General features: G+C 31.9%; 1 protein-coding gene across 1 annotated transcript in view; it reads left to right on the top strand.

Moving 5' to 3' along the window:
- The first annotated feature begins 8,066 nt into the window (after nt 1-8,066).
- LOC127798728 (uncharacterized) overlaps nt 8,067-10,995 on the top strand; it is a 73,677-nt gene continuing 70,748 nt past the window's right edge. Inside the window, exon 1 of the mRNA XM_052332293.1 lies at nt 8,067-8,252. The gene's annotated coding sequence lies outside the window, so the exon portion shown is untranslated. The remainder of the gene's footprint in view (nt 8,253-10,995) is intronic.

Raw genomic sequence — 10,995 nt, 5'->3', positions numbered from 1 at the left:
AATATATTTTGTTTATTTTTAAAGTTTTATAAATAATTTTAAAATTTTAAAAGTTATTTTTAAATTTTATTTTTTAAATTTTATTTATATTTTGAAAGAAAAAAATAATCAAAATATCTTTTTCTGTTTTTGAAAATTTTAGATATTTTTTAACTTTTGTTTATATTTTAAAGGAAAAGAAAAATAAACAAAATATTTTTTTCTTTTTTGTAAATTTTTTAGTAGTAAAAAGTATACTTTTTAAGAATATTAAAGAAGAATGAAATAAAAGTGTATTGAAATAAAAACATACTTTGTTTTTAATTATTAATTATATTTTATATTTTATAATTTAAGAATATAAAAATATACTTTTTCAGAATAAGTATATTATTAATAATTAATTATAATATATACTTTTTAAGAATATCAAAAGAAGAATGTTATTAAAAAATAAAAACATAATAGAAGAATGTTATTAAAAATGAAAATGTTTTTTTTATTAATTATATTTTATATTATTGTACTTTTCTGTATTAATAATTCACTTTTAGTAACTGTCAAAGCTAGCCGTCACAAATAAGTATACTGAAATTAAAGTTATAGCAAAAGTTTTAGTGGCGGCCATGTTCGCTTGTCATAAATAATCCACCTTTAGTGGTTGCCACGTTTGGTCATCACAAATAGTCATCTTTTAGTAGCCTCACCCCCCGACCCTCACAAATAAGCATAATGATTCAAATCACTCTCCCAAGCTTTTAGTGGCGGGCATTTCTAGTCATCACAGATAATACACTTTAGTGATTGCCAATTTTGGGCGTCACAAATAATGAACCTTTAGTGGTTGCCTTTTGCGGCCGTCACAAATAAGCTTGTTTGAGTCTCTCCCACATCCCCAAGCTTTTTGTGTCCACCATGTTCGGCGTCACAAATAATCCACTTTTAGTGGCTGCCACACATGATCATCACAAATAATCCACTTTTAATGACCGCCACACAAAGCCGTCACAAATAATCTACTTTTAGTGACTATCAATTCTGCCCCTCACAAAATAAACATGATCAACACCTCTTACAGTGGCCTCCACGAATACTCCACCTTTAGTGGCCGCCACCCGTAGCCGTCACTAATAATGTACTTTTGGTGGCCGCCCATACCGACCCTCACAAATAAGCTTGCTTGTTTTTGTGATCGCCATGTTCGGCCGTCACAAATAATCCACTTTTAGTGGCCACCACACATGGCCGTCACAAATAATCCACTTTTAGTAACTGTCAATGCCGCCCCTCACAAAATAAACATGATCAACACTCAAAACTTTTAGTGGCTGCCATGATCGGCTATCACAATAGTGCACCTTTAATGGCCACAAATCGTGGTCGTCACAAATAATGAGCTCTTTAGTGGCCATTTTTTTCAGCTGCTACTAAACATGCCTTTTTATTGACAAGTAATTTATGGGCGCCACTAATAGTTGTATTTGTGACAAATATCTTTTGGCCGCCACTAAAAATTACTTTTCTTGTAATGAAGATTCCTTGACCTTATACATATATTCTATCAAGATAAGCTTAGCATATCCTCAAGCAATAAAGTTGTGAGAACATAACATGAGAGGATATTAAAGTTTTGACAGTAATGCAATCATCATCAAAACATTTAGAACATAATAGAAAACTCAACATGTGTCTTTTATTTCTCACACTTTATTATCTCATCTTTATCTTTAGATGCTATCAACATGTCATCAATATATAAAAACATATATAACTGATCCATCCTTAGTCTTCTTAAAATAGACACAACTATCATAATTACTTCTATTAAAATCATGAGTGGTCATGAAAGAATCAAGCATTTTATACCATTGTTTAGGTGATTATTTTAGGCCATTGAAAGACTTCTTTAGTGAACACACATAGTTTTCCTTACCAATAACTACAAAACCCTCTAGTTGCTTTATATAAATATTATCCTCAAGTTTCTCATGTAGAAATGCCATCTTCACATCCAACTGCTTGAGTTCAAGATTTTGAATGGCCATAATACACAGTAATACTCGAATTAAACTATGTTTCACAATTGGGAAAAATACATCTATGAAGTCAAGACTTGGAATCTAGCTATAACCTTTTGTAGCTAGCCTCACCTTATACCTTTCTTCTTCAACTCATAGTGTACTTTCTTTCTTCTTAAATACCTATTTGACTAAACAACTTTCTTACCCTTTGGTAATTTCACTAAACTTGAAGTACCATTTTTGTATAAGAATTCAATCTCTTCATGCATGGTAATCATCCATCTCCCAAAATTAACCCAATTAACTACCTTTGAATAAGTAGAAGGTTCCTCACTATAATTAATACCTTTGGCCACACTTAGAGCATAAGTAACAAGATCCACATTAGGACACCTTTGAGGAGGTCTAATGTTTCTTTTGGGTCTTTCTTTTGTAATAAAATATTATGATAGAACACACCCAACTTAGAACTCGAATGAAGACCTAAATTAAACTGTGATGAGGGCTCTAATGTAATTCTTGCCCCAATTTCTACAGGCCTGTGTCACTATGTCCTTTGGAGACAAACAACGGAATATAACAATTTTGTCAAATATAAAATTTCCACAATTATAACTTTAAATACTTTTAGATCCTATAACTTATAACCCTTCACACCAAATTTGTAACCAAGAAAAAATACATTTTCTAGATCTTAGTTCCAATTTTCCTTCATCGACACGTACATATATAGGACATCCAAAAAAATTTAAATCAGAATAATTTGCACGAGTATTAAACTATATCTCTTCTAGAGTTTTCTTGTCAATAACAATAAAAGAATAGTTAACCAAAAAGTATGCAATACTTGAAACCTCAACCCAAAATGACTTTAGTAAACCAAAATTGGGAAGCATGCAATGCACTTTCTCCGTCAAAGTTGTATTTATCCACTTAGCTACATGATTCTATTGTAAGGTACTCGGAACTATTAAATGTCTGATAATTCCTTCTTTTCTACAAAAATTATTTAATTCCTTTGAATAAAACTATAAGTCATTATTAGTGCGAAGGTGTTTTATTTGCCTCTGTCTATTTTTCAATCATAGTCTTCAATTGTTTAAATGTAGTAAAAACTTCACTTCTTTGTTTTAAAAAGAACACCCAAACTTTTCTAGAGAAATCATCAATTAAAGTTAACATATATTTAACACCACCCTTATAAAGCACTCTGGGCAATCCCCAGAGATCAAAATGAACATAGTCTAGAGTCATCTTTGTGTTATGAATGACCTTGCTAAAACTAACTTGCTTTTTGCTTCCCAAAAACACATCATTCATAGAACTCAAGTTTTCCTGTACTTTGACCTTCAAGTGGTCATCTTCTGCTTAATTCAACCATGCCTTCGTCACTCATATGTTTAAGACATATGCCACAACTTTGTAATATCATTATCTGACAAAAAAGTAGTAACAGTAGCATCTCTTATAACTGTGGAACCTTGTAGTACATATAATTTTCTAGATTGTTTCTTACCTTTCATCACAATAAGAGCATTTTACATACTTAACAACTCTGCATTCACTAATGTACTTGTACTTATTTAAGTCAAGGGTACTCAAAGAAAACAGATTCCTCTTACGATTGGGAACATGTTTGACATCAACTAAAGTTCTAACAACACCATCAAACATTTTAATCTTAATTGTTCCAATACCGGCAGTTTCACATGAGGCATTATTTCCCATCAACACATCACCTATAAACAGAGTTTCATATGTTCGAAACTAATACCGGTTAAGAGACATATGAAACGTACACGTTGAATTAAGAATCCAATCTTCATTGGGTTAGGAAATTTCATTAGTCACAACCAAAAGTTTCCCATAATTGTTTGTGTATTTAATAACACTAGCTTTGTAATGCCCCGTTTTCTTGGGCATGTTATAACTTAGGACAATTTCGGGATAATAAATTTTTTTTTCAATACTATTAAAACTAAATCATATCATTGCTCTTATCCATCCCAAAATTTTCATACATTTTCTCGAAAGAGAATCATCATAAACATTAAATGCGGAAACTAAAATCGAACCTAACATCTTAACATTAATCATAAATCAGTTCTTACATTCTCATTAACCTTGATTAAGGTTATACATCATCATTAATTATAAATGAGACTATATATCATCAATTCTCAAAACATTCATAATTCAAAATAGCATAACTTAAACTCATGGGCTACATAACATACATTTAACTCATCATACAATTCATTATGCACTTTGCTAAGTGCCATTTCATGTCTCATTCATCTTCATTTCTACTACAATCTCCATCTGGAACGTTTGAATATTCCAGGGGCAAAGCTCAAGTTAGATGATGAATCATCTAAGTAAGGAAACAATAAACATATTTCGTGCATAAATGTAAAATACAAAATGTCATTTTTCATTTTTTTTTTTGTTTGAGCCGACCGTACCTTATTGCTACTCCCCATTTTCACAGCCTCCTTACCAGACTAAGGTGTATGGGTGCACCATTGGTAGAGCAGCGATCCCAACTCGTACTCTCAAACCCTTATGCAATGCATGATCAATAATATCATCATGTTCATATGCATATCTCATCATCAATACATGTAAATGCAATCTATATGAACATATTCACATCAAGACATGACAACATGATAAAACCATTTACATAAAATTGGGTTTTGGAAAAATCACTTACAAACCAAACATTTTCATAAAACTAAATATAGTTGGAAGTACCACTTACCTTGCAAAAAGACAATTTTGCCCCTTGCATAATTTTACCTTAAAATTAATGCCAGACTTCAAATCGTACTCAATTATGAACCTTGACGTATCCTGGGCATCATAATTACTTAAGAAAATCAAATTTATAATTTTCTCTAATTTTCCTAATTTCTCCCATTTCCTCTTATTATTTCCTCAAGATTATGAAATAAATACTTTTCTCAATTTCTCTTCACAATAATTTCTAAAATAATAGTCCTAAGCCATAGAAATTTTCTCATAACTTTCAGAATTCATATTTTATTTATTTCTCATTTTTTCTTTGATTTTCAAGCATCTATTGCCTCAAAAATCCATAATAAATACCAATTATGCATTTCTCTTCCAATTTCATCATCAAAAATTCTAAAATATCATTCTCATATTTCTGAAATTTTTCAAATTTTTTTTGAAGATAACTCACCTTCCCGTGAAGCGATTCGGTATTCATTTATATTGCAACGAAGCCTCGATTTGCACATCCAACAACGCCTTCTGCCATAAATTTTTGCACAAACTACTAAACCTAGCATATAGGATTTTTCTAAGAATTTTTTTGGTATTTTTCTCTCTCTCTCTATATATATATATATTTTTTCTTTCTCTTTTTCAAATCTCTCTCTCACTCTCAAATCTTTTTTTCAACATTTCTCCTTCTAATTTAAGTCATCAAACCTTTCAAGTTTCCTCTATTTATAGGAGGTTGAATTAAGCTTAGCATAATTGTAGTGACCCACTATCTTTAATTATTTTGTCACATTTCTTAATTATTTTTCACTAAATCTCACTCATAATCTTTAATTATTTCACTCATTATTTTTGATTATTTGTCCACACCCTACTTTGTCTCTCACATTTCTCAATTATTTCACCCATTATCTTTAATTATTTTGTCATATTTCCTAATTATTTTTCACTAAATCTCACACATAATCTTTAATTATTTATTTACAAAAAAAAATCTTTAATTATTTGTCCACACCCTACTTTGTCTCCAACATTTCTTAATTATTTTACTCATTATCTTTGATTATTTGTCAATACCCTACTTTGTCTCCCACATTTCTCAATTATTATCTCTAATGGATGCCAAAAATATATTAAATATAAAATTAATTATTATTATTTTCAAAATTCTAGAATATTACAAGCTTCACCTTAATTATCTGGTTAATTTCCTTCTAGTCAGTTTCATGTCTCTTATTTTTATTTTGCAGCTTAAAACACTCACTTTTGATGTGTTTTTTTTTTTTTTCTTACAATAGTTATAAGTTTTATTTTTATTTCAAAACTTTAATTTAACTTTTCCTTTGCCACATTTTTTTCTCTATTGTGTCTCCCCTAACAAAAAAGCCCTCTGCGTTAGCCTTTGAATTGGCTATTAACTAGTTATCAGTTTTGTCATTTGAGAAAAGACATCATAAATTTTATCTAAAGTAAGAGTAGTACGACTGTACAATATAGTATCTCTAAAAGTGGCTTACAAAGCTAGCAAAGAGCATAACATAATTAATCCTAAATCTTCTTCATCATACCAAACCTCGATGCTCTCTAAATCAAAAACAATTTCCATAAAGTTTGTTAAATGATTTTTGATATATGTACTTTATGACATACAATGAGAATATAATAGTTGCTTTAGATGCAATTTGTTGGTTAGGCTTTTAGTTATACATAATTTTTTCAATTTTAACCATAACACAATAGCAATTTTCTCCTTTAAAATATCTTACAAAATTTGATTTGATAAATGTAAATGAATATGAGACAAAGCTTTGCGATCCTTGCTTTGTTTTTCTTTATCACTCCAAGACAGATGAATCTTATCACATCTTAGCAATGCATTATATAAATCTATTTGTGCAAGAATTGCCTGCATCTTAACCAATAATAACGAAAATCTAGTACTATAGTCTAACAAAGGAATATCATGTTTCAAAACTGTCATTACCAAAATCAAAACACAAAGCCTTCACCAATTTCAACAACAATCAAAACAATTAGATTAGTAGAAGCTAGCACAAGTAGAAATCAAAACTTGACCCAAATCTAAATAGTACAATGATGACAACAGCAACACTAGTTGCTCACACCCAAAACAAAGAAATTGTAGAAGCAAACATAAAGATTGTGTTACGTTCATAAAGAGAAACATGATGACAAAGAGGAGTTTCGACATCGGCAACCATAGAGACAAACTGGCATCGACGATCGCAAGGCAACTGTGTTACTATTTTATTGCTTTTTAAAGATCAAGATGGCTCTAATACCAGTTTGATACATCCATAGGCACATTGTGTAAATCATCCAAGCAACAATCAAAGCAACATATACATGGACAATGAACAATCAACATAATGATCTACATGAAAAACCTAAAAAACGAGATAAAAAAACATAAACAAATAAGAAGATTTCATTATAAAGATGGAGATTACAAGAACAATTTTTTTAGTACCAAGCCAATATACATGTATGTATGTGTATATATATACGAGAAAGGAAAATAAGCTAAGTAATAAAAGTTGTAACTGCCTTCAACTGCAATAAATAAGGAATTTAGATTACACTCGAAATATAACAATAATGAGTTTGAGGGAATTTGAAGATATTCCAATGGGTGAAAGGTAGTTTATAATGAAGTAATGGCAATGGACAACACTTTTTGGCAAATTTTATGTTAAAAGAATGGCTTACTATTGTTAACGATGCAAGATAAAGGTGAATAGTGGTTTTTGACGCAAAAATATGGTCGTTGAAGGTTACAATGGTAATTGGAGCAACTTGATAGTTGTGAGCAATTCGTAGTAGAAGAATGGGAGCATGAGCGTAATTAATTAAAGATCTATAATTTAAGGTGAGACTTTTATCTCTAAAATTTTAAGTTATCCTTAGATTTCAGTATTTGATTATTTATAATTATACTAATAGATAATGATATAGTGTATATTTTCATGAACTAACTCATTAAATATAATTTTTGACCATGAGGATTGGCAAAGAAATTAATTAAAAAAATGACACTTTATAATAATTTTTTTATAATTTTATGATGATTATAATTTATAGCTGTTGCTGATTTTATGATAAATTTCACATGATGTAATCGACAGTGATTTTGGAACGAATTGGTTACTAATTTATTGACTATTTTCTTATTTTCTTATTTTTTGTCATTATTAAAGAAAATATTAAATTATATTCACAAAAGAATATAAAGATGTTATTAATATTAATATAAAAATACAAATAACAAATACACAAATCAATGAATCCCCTGAATAAACGAAACTGCACGGATGGCGTGGGATGCCCGAATTAATTTGACAAAATCCCTAATTGAATCCCCAAATCGAACGAGAGTGACAGAGATAGATCAAGCAGTTCGTCCGGCGCCCACCATCTCTTCCGGTCACAGCACCTCGGTCACGAGCTTGACGACAGTCCAAGCAGATCGTCCGGCTTCAGGTGTCTCTCATCTATTTCTTCTCTTCTTCCCCCCTGGTTTCTTCTCCTTCTCTGTTTCTTCAGCTTGAGGATAGCAGATAGTCATGAATTTTTGGGGGGTTTAGGCATAAGGGCTTGTTAGCTTGTTATGTAATGGCTATATACCCTTTAAGAGGTTTTTCTGTGAGACTCGGGCTTAAATGTCGATTCTGTTTTTTTGGGGATGGGGTCAGAGTGATCGTAGGGGTGGTGGTTGCTTGGGTTTGGGTCAATGATGGGGGGTTGTTCATTGTTCTGGTTCGGTTTAACGTCCTGTTGGTTCTTCGCCGGTTCTTCTGGAGAGTTTATGGGTTCTTAAGCTTCTTTTTGTGGTCCAATTCAGAATCTCTGGGTGCCTGAAGCTATTTTATAGGATTCTGTCGGGTTTCCTAATTAAGTTCTCAGGTTTTAGAGGAGAGGGATGTGTGAATGAGGAAACCCTAATTTTCTTTTTGTGTGAATATCAGTGTTTCCTATTATTACTGCAATTTTCTTGCTTATATGTCAAGAATGTGCTATTTAATTAAAGTTTGATATGAAGTGTATGGGCTAAATGAAGATTGACAAAAGATAGAAATACATGGAAGTCTAGAATTTATGTAGTTGTGTAGTTGACCCCACATAGTGGGATAAAAGCTGGATATGTTGTTGTTGTTGTTGTTGTTATATGTCAAGAATGGGCTATTTAATGTTTTCTTTGTTCATTTTTTGTTTTTGTTTTTTCATTCTATCTATTATTAAGTTGGTCCGGTTTTTACACCCTTACAATAGTACCATATGGTTTTTGATGAGACCTTTTGATTTTTATCAAAATGATTATAGCCCCACTCTTCATAAACAACCCTAAATGCTCACTGGATGCTGTAATACTTTCTGTATAAAACTGATTCTATGAGAACATCAAATCCCTAAAGTAATTTTTTATGTAGTTTGGAATTTGGGATGGCCAAAAATGACTCTGGAATTGGTCATTTTCTTATCTTCTTTCTACAATGAGTTGTATGCTTTTTGGACAAATGGGCATGGCTCCCATCAAATGAAGAAACTTCTTCAGTCTATGATGACTTGAGTGATAATTGATAAAAGTGGAGCATATTTTCTTTGCAAGAACTTCTGGAAGTCAAAGCCCCTCTGAAAATGATCTTATTTTCTTGTTTGAATAGCCCGTTCAGCATTACTGGCCATTAAAAGTCAAGGGAATAATTCCTTGGAAACAAGTGTAGCTTTTGATGATATCCTCTCAGAATTATCAACAACAAGAAGATGTAATTTTTGTGAAGCATAGTGAAATTATTCATAAGGTTGGAGAAGCCATAGGTATAATTGCTTTAGTTAATTAGACTGCCATAGGAACACCAAGAACATGCTTAGCTAGTAAGAAATCTGATTTCAGTTACAGGAGAATACAATTGCTTCTTCATGCACTGTAGTTTTGATTCAACTTATAAAGCTTCTAGTTTGCTTTGATAAGCAGGGATTTCTACATATTAAGATTTTTCTGTCCTTTTGATCATTGTAAGTTATTAAGATTTGTAACAAATTTTAGTGATATCTGTGTTGAATGCTCGTGTTTTCATCTGTTGCTTTCCATGTGAAAGAAAAACAGTCAAAGATCAGTTTGCACCTTTGTATAGCTCTCTTGCAAAAGCTCATGTCTGGTTCCTTGAATTGCTTTAATCACTAATTATGCCCATTTTCCCGCAATAATAATTACATATATCTATTTTATCAAATAAGTAAATGTGGAGAATTTTTGAGTTGGATAAAAGGGGATTAAGAGTGAATCTTTGGATGAAAATTAGTGTTGGAAAATCGAGTTTTCAAAATTTGTAACAAGATTTCAAAACTGAGGTGGTCTGAAATCGGGGCGAATAGGATGTTGGAATGGAGTTTGGTTTTCAAAACCAGGGTGTTTGCTTTCAAAATTGGGGTTCCTAGAGAGGTGGTTCTCAAAGTAGATGTCTTGGAGCTAAAAAATCGAATGGTGACTTTTGAACAATCTGACTCCATTGTAGATAATTTGTTCCATCAAGGCTGTGGAATGGGTTCATGCTTTAGAGTTCGCTGGCTAATCTGGTAGAGGAGTGGTTGGTTACTTTAAAAGGTGTAGTGGTAGTAGGAGGTTTGCCCATAGTAGCAAAGGGTGCATTGGGTGAGAATGCATCAGTGGAGACTATCAACATCTTCAGGTTGAGGGTTTGGGATAGTTGCAACAATGGCAGGAAGAAAGGGCTACTAAGGCCGATTAAGAAATGAAGGCAGGAAGTATTGGTGCAATTAAGACCAATAGAAAACCTAGAAAAACTACTCTGATACTCCCGATCGAGACTTGAATTTTTAGAACAATTAAGAGAATAGAAAGAGGGGGAAAAGAAATAGAGAGAAAGAGAGAAAGAGAATTTGGAAGGAGAATTGAGAGAGAGAGTTTTGGAGGGAAAGAATTCAATGTTATTATCATGGATGAGTTCCCATCCTCGAGCGTTTTGAGCCTTTTATAGGCTATCCCTTGCGGTTTCAGCCGTATTGAGGGTGGAAAGGAAATTACAGCTAACAGATTCAGTTGGGCTACTACCCTACATTCAAAATTTTGAAAAAATTACAGTTAGACCCTTAGGTCATGACACTTTCCTACCCTTCAAAAACATTCTTGTCCCCAAGAATTCTTTAGAGTAGACTGGTAGCTCATGGGAACTTCTTCAACAGCTCAGGAAAGTCTTCCCAAGTG

Source organism: Diospyros lotus, chromosome 4, assembly GCF_014633365.1.
Source record: "Diospyros lotus cultivar Yz01 chromosome 4, ASM1463336v1, whole genome shotgun sequence".
NCBI classification, from domain to species: Eukaryota; Viridiplantae; Streptophyta; class Magnoliopsida; order Ericales; family Ebenaceae; genus Diospyros; species Diospyros lotus.
The sequence above is the reverse complement of the archived record's forward strand: the minus strand, read 5'-3'. Positions and strand labels throughout refer to the sequence as shown.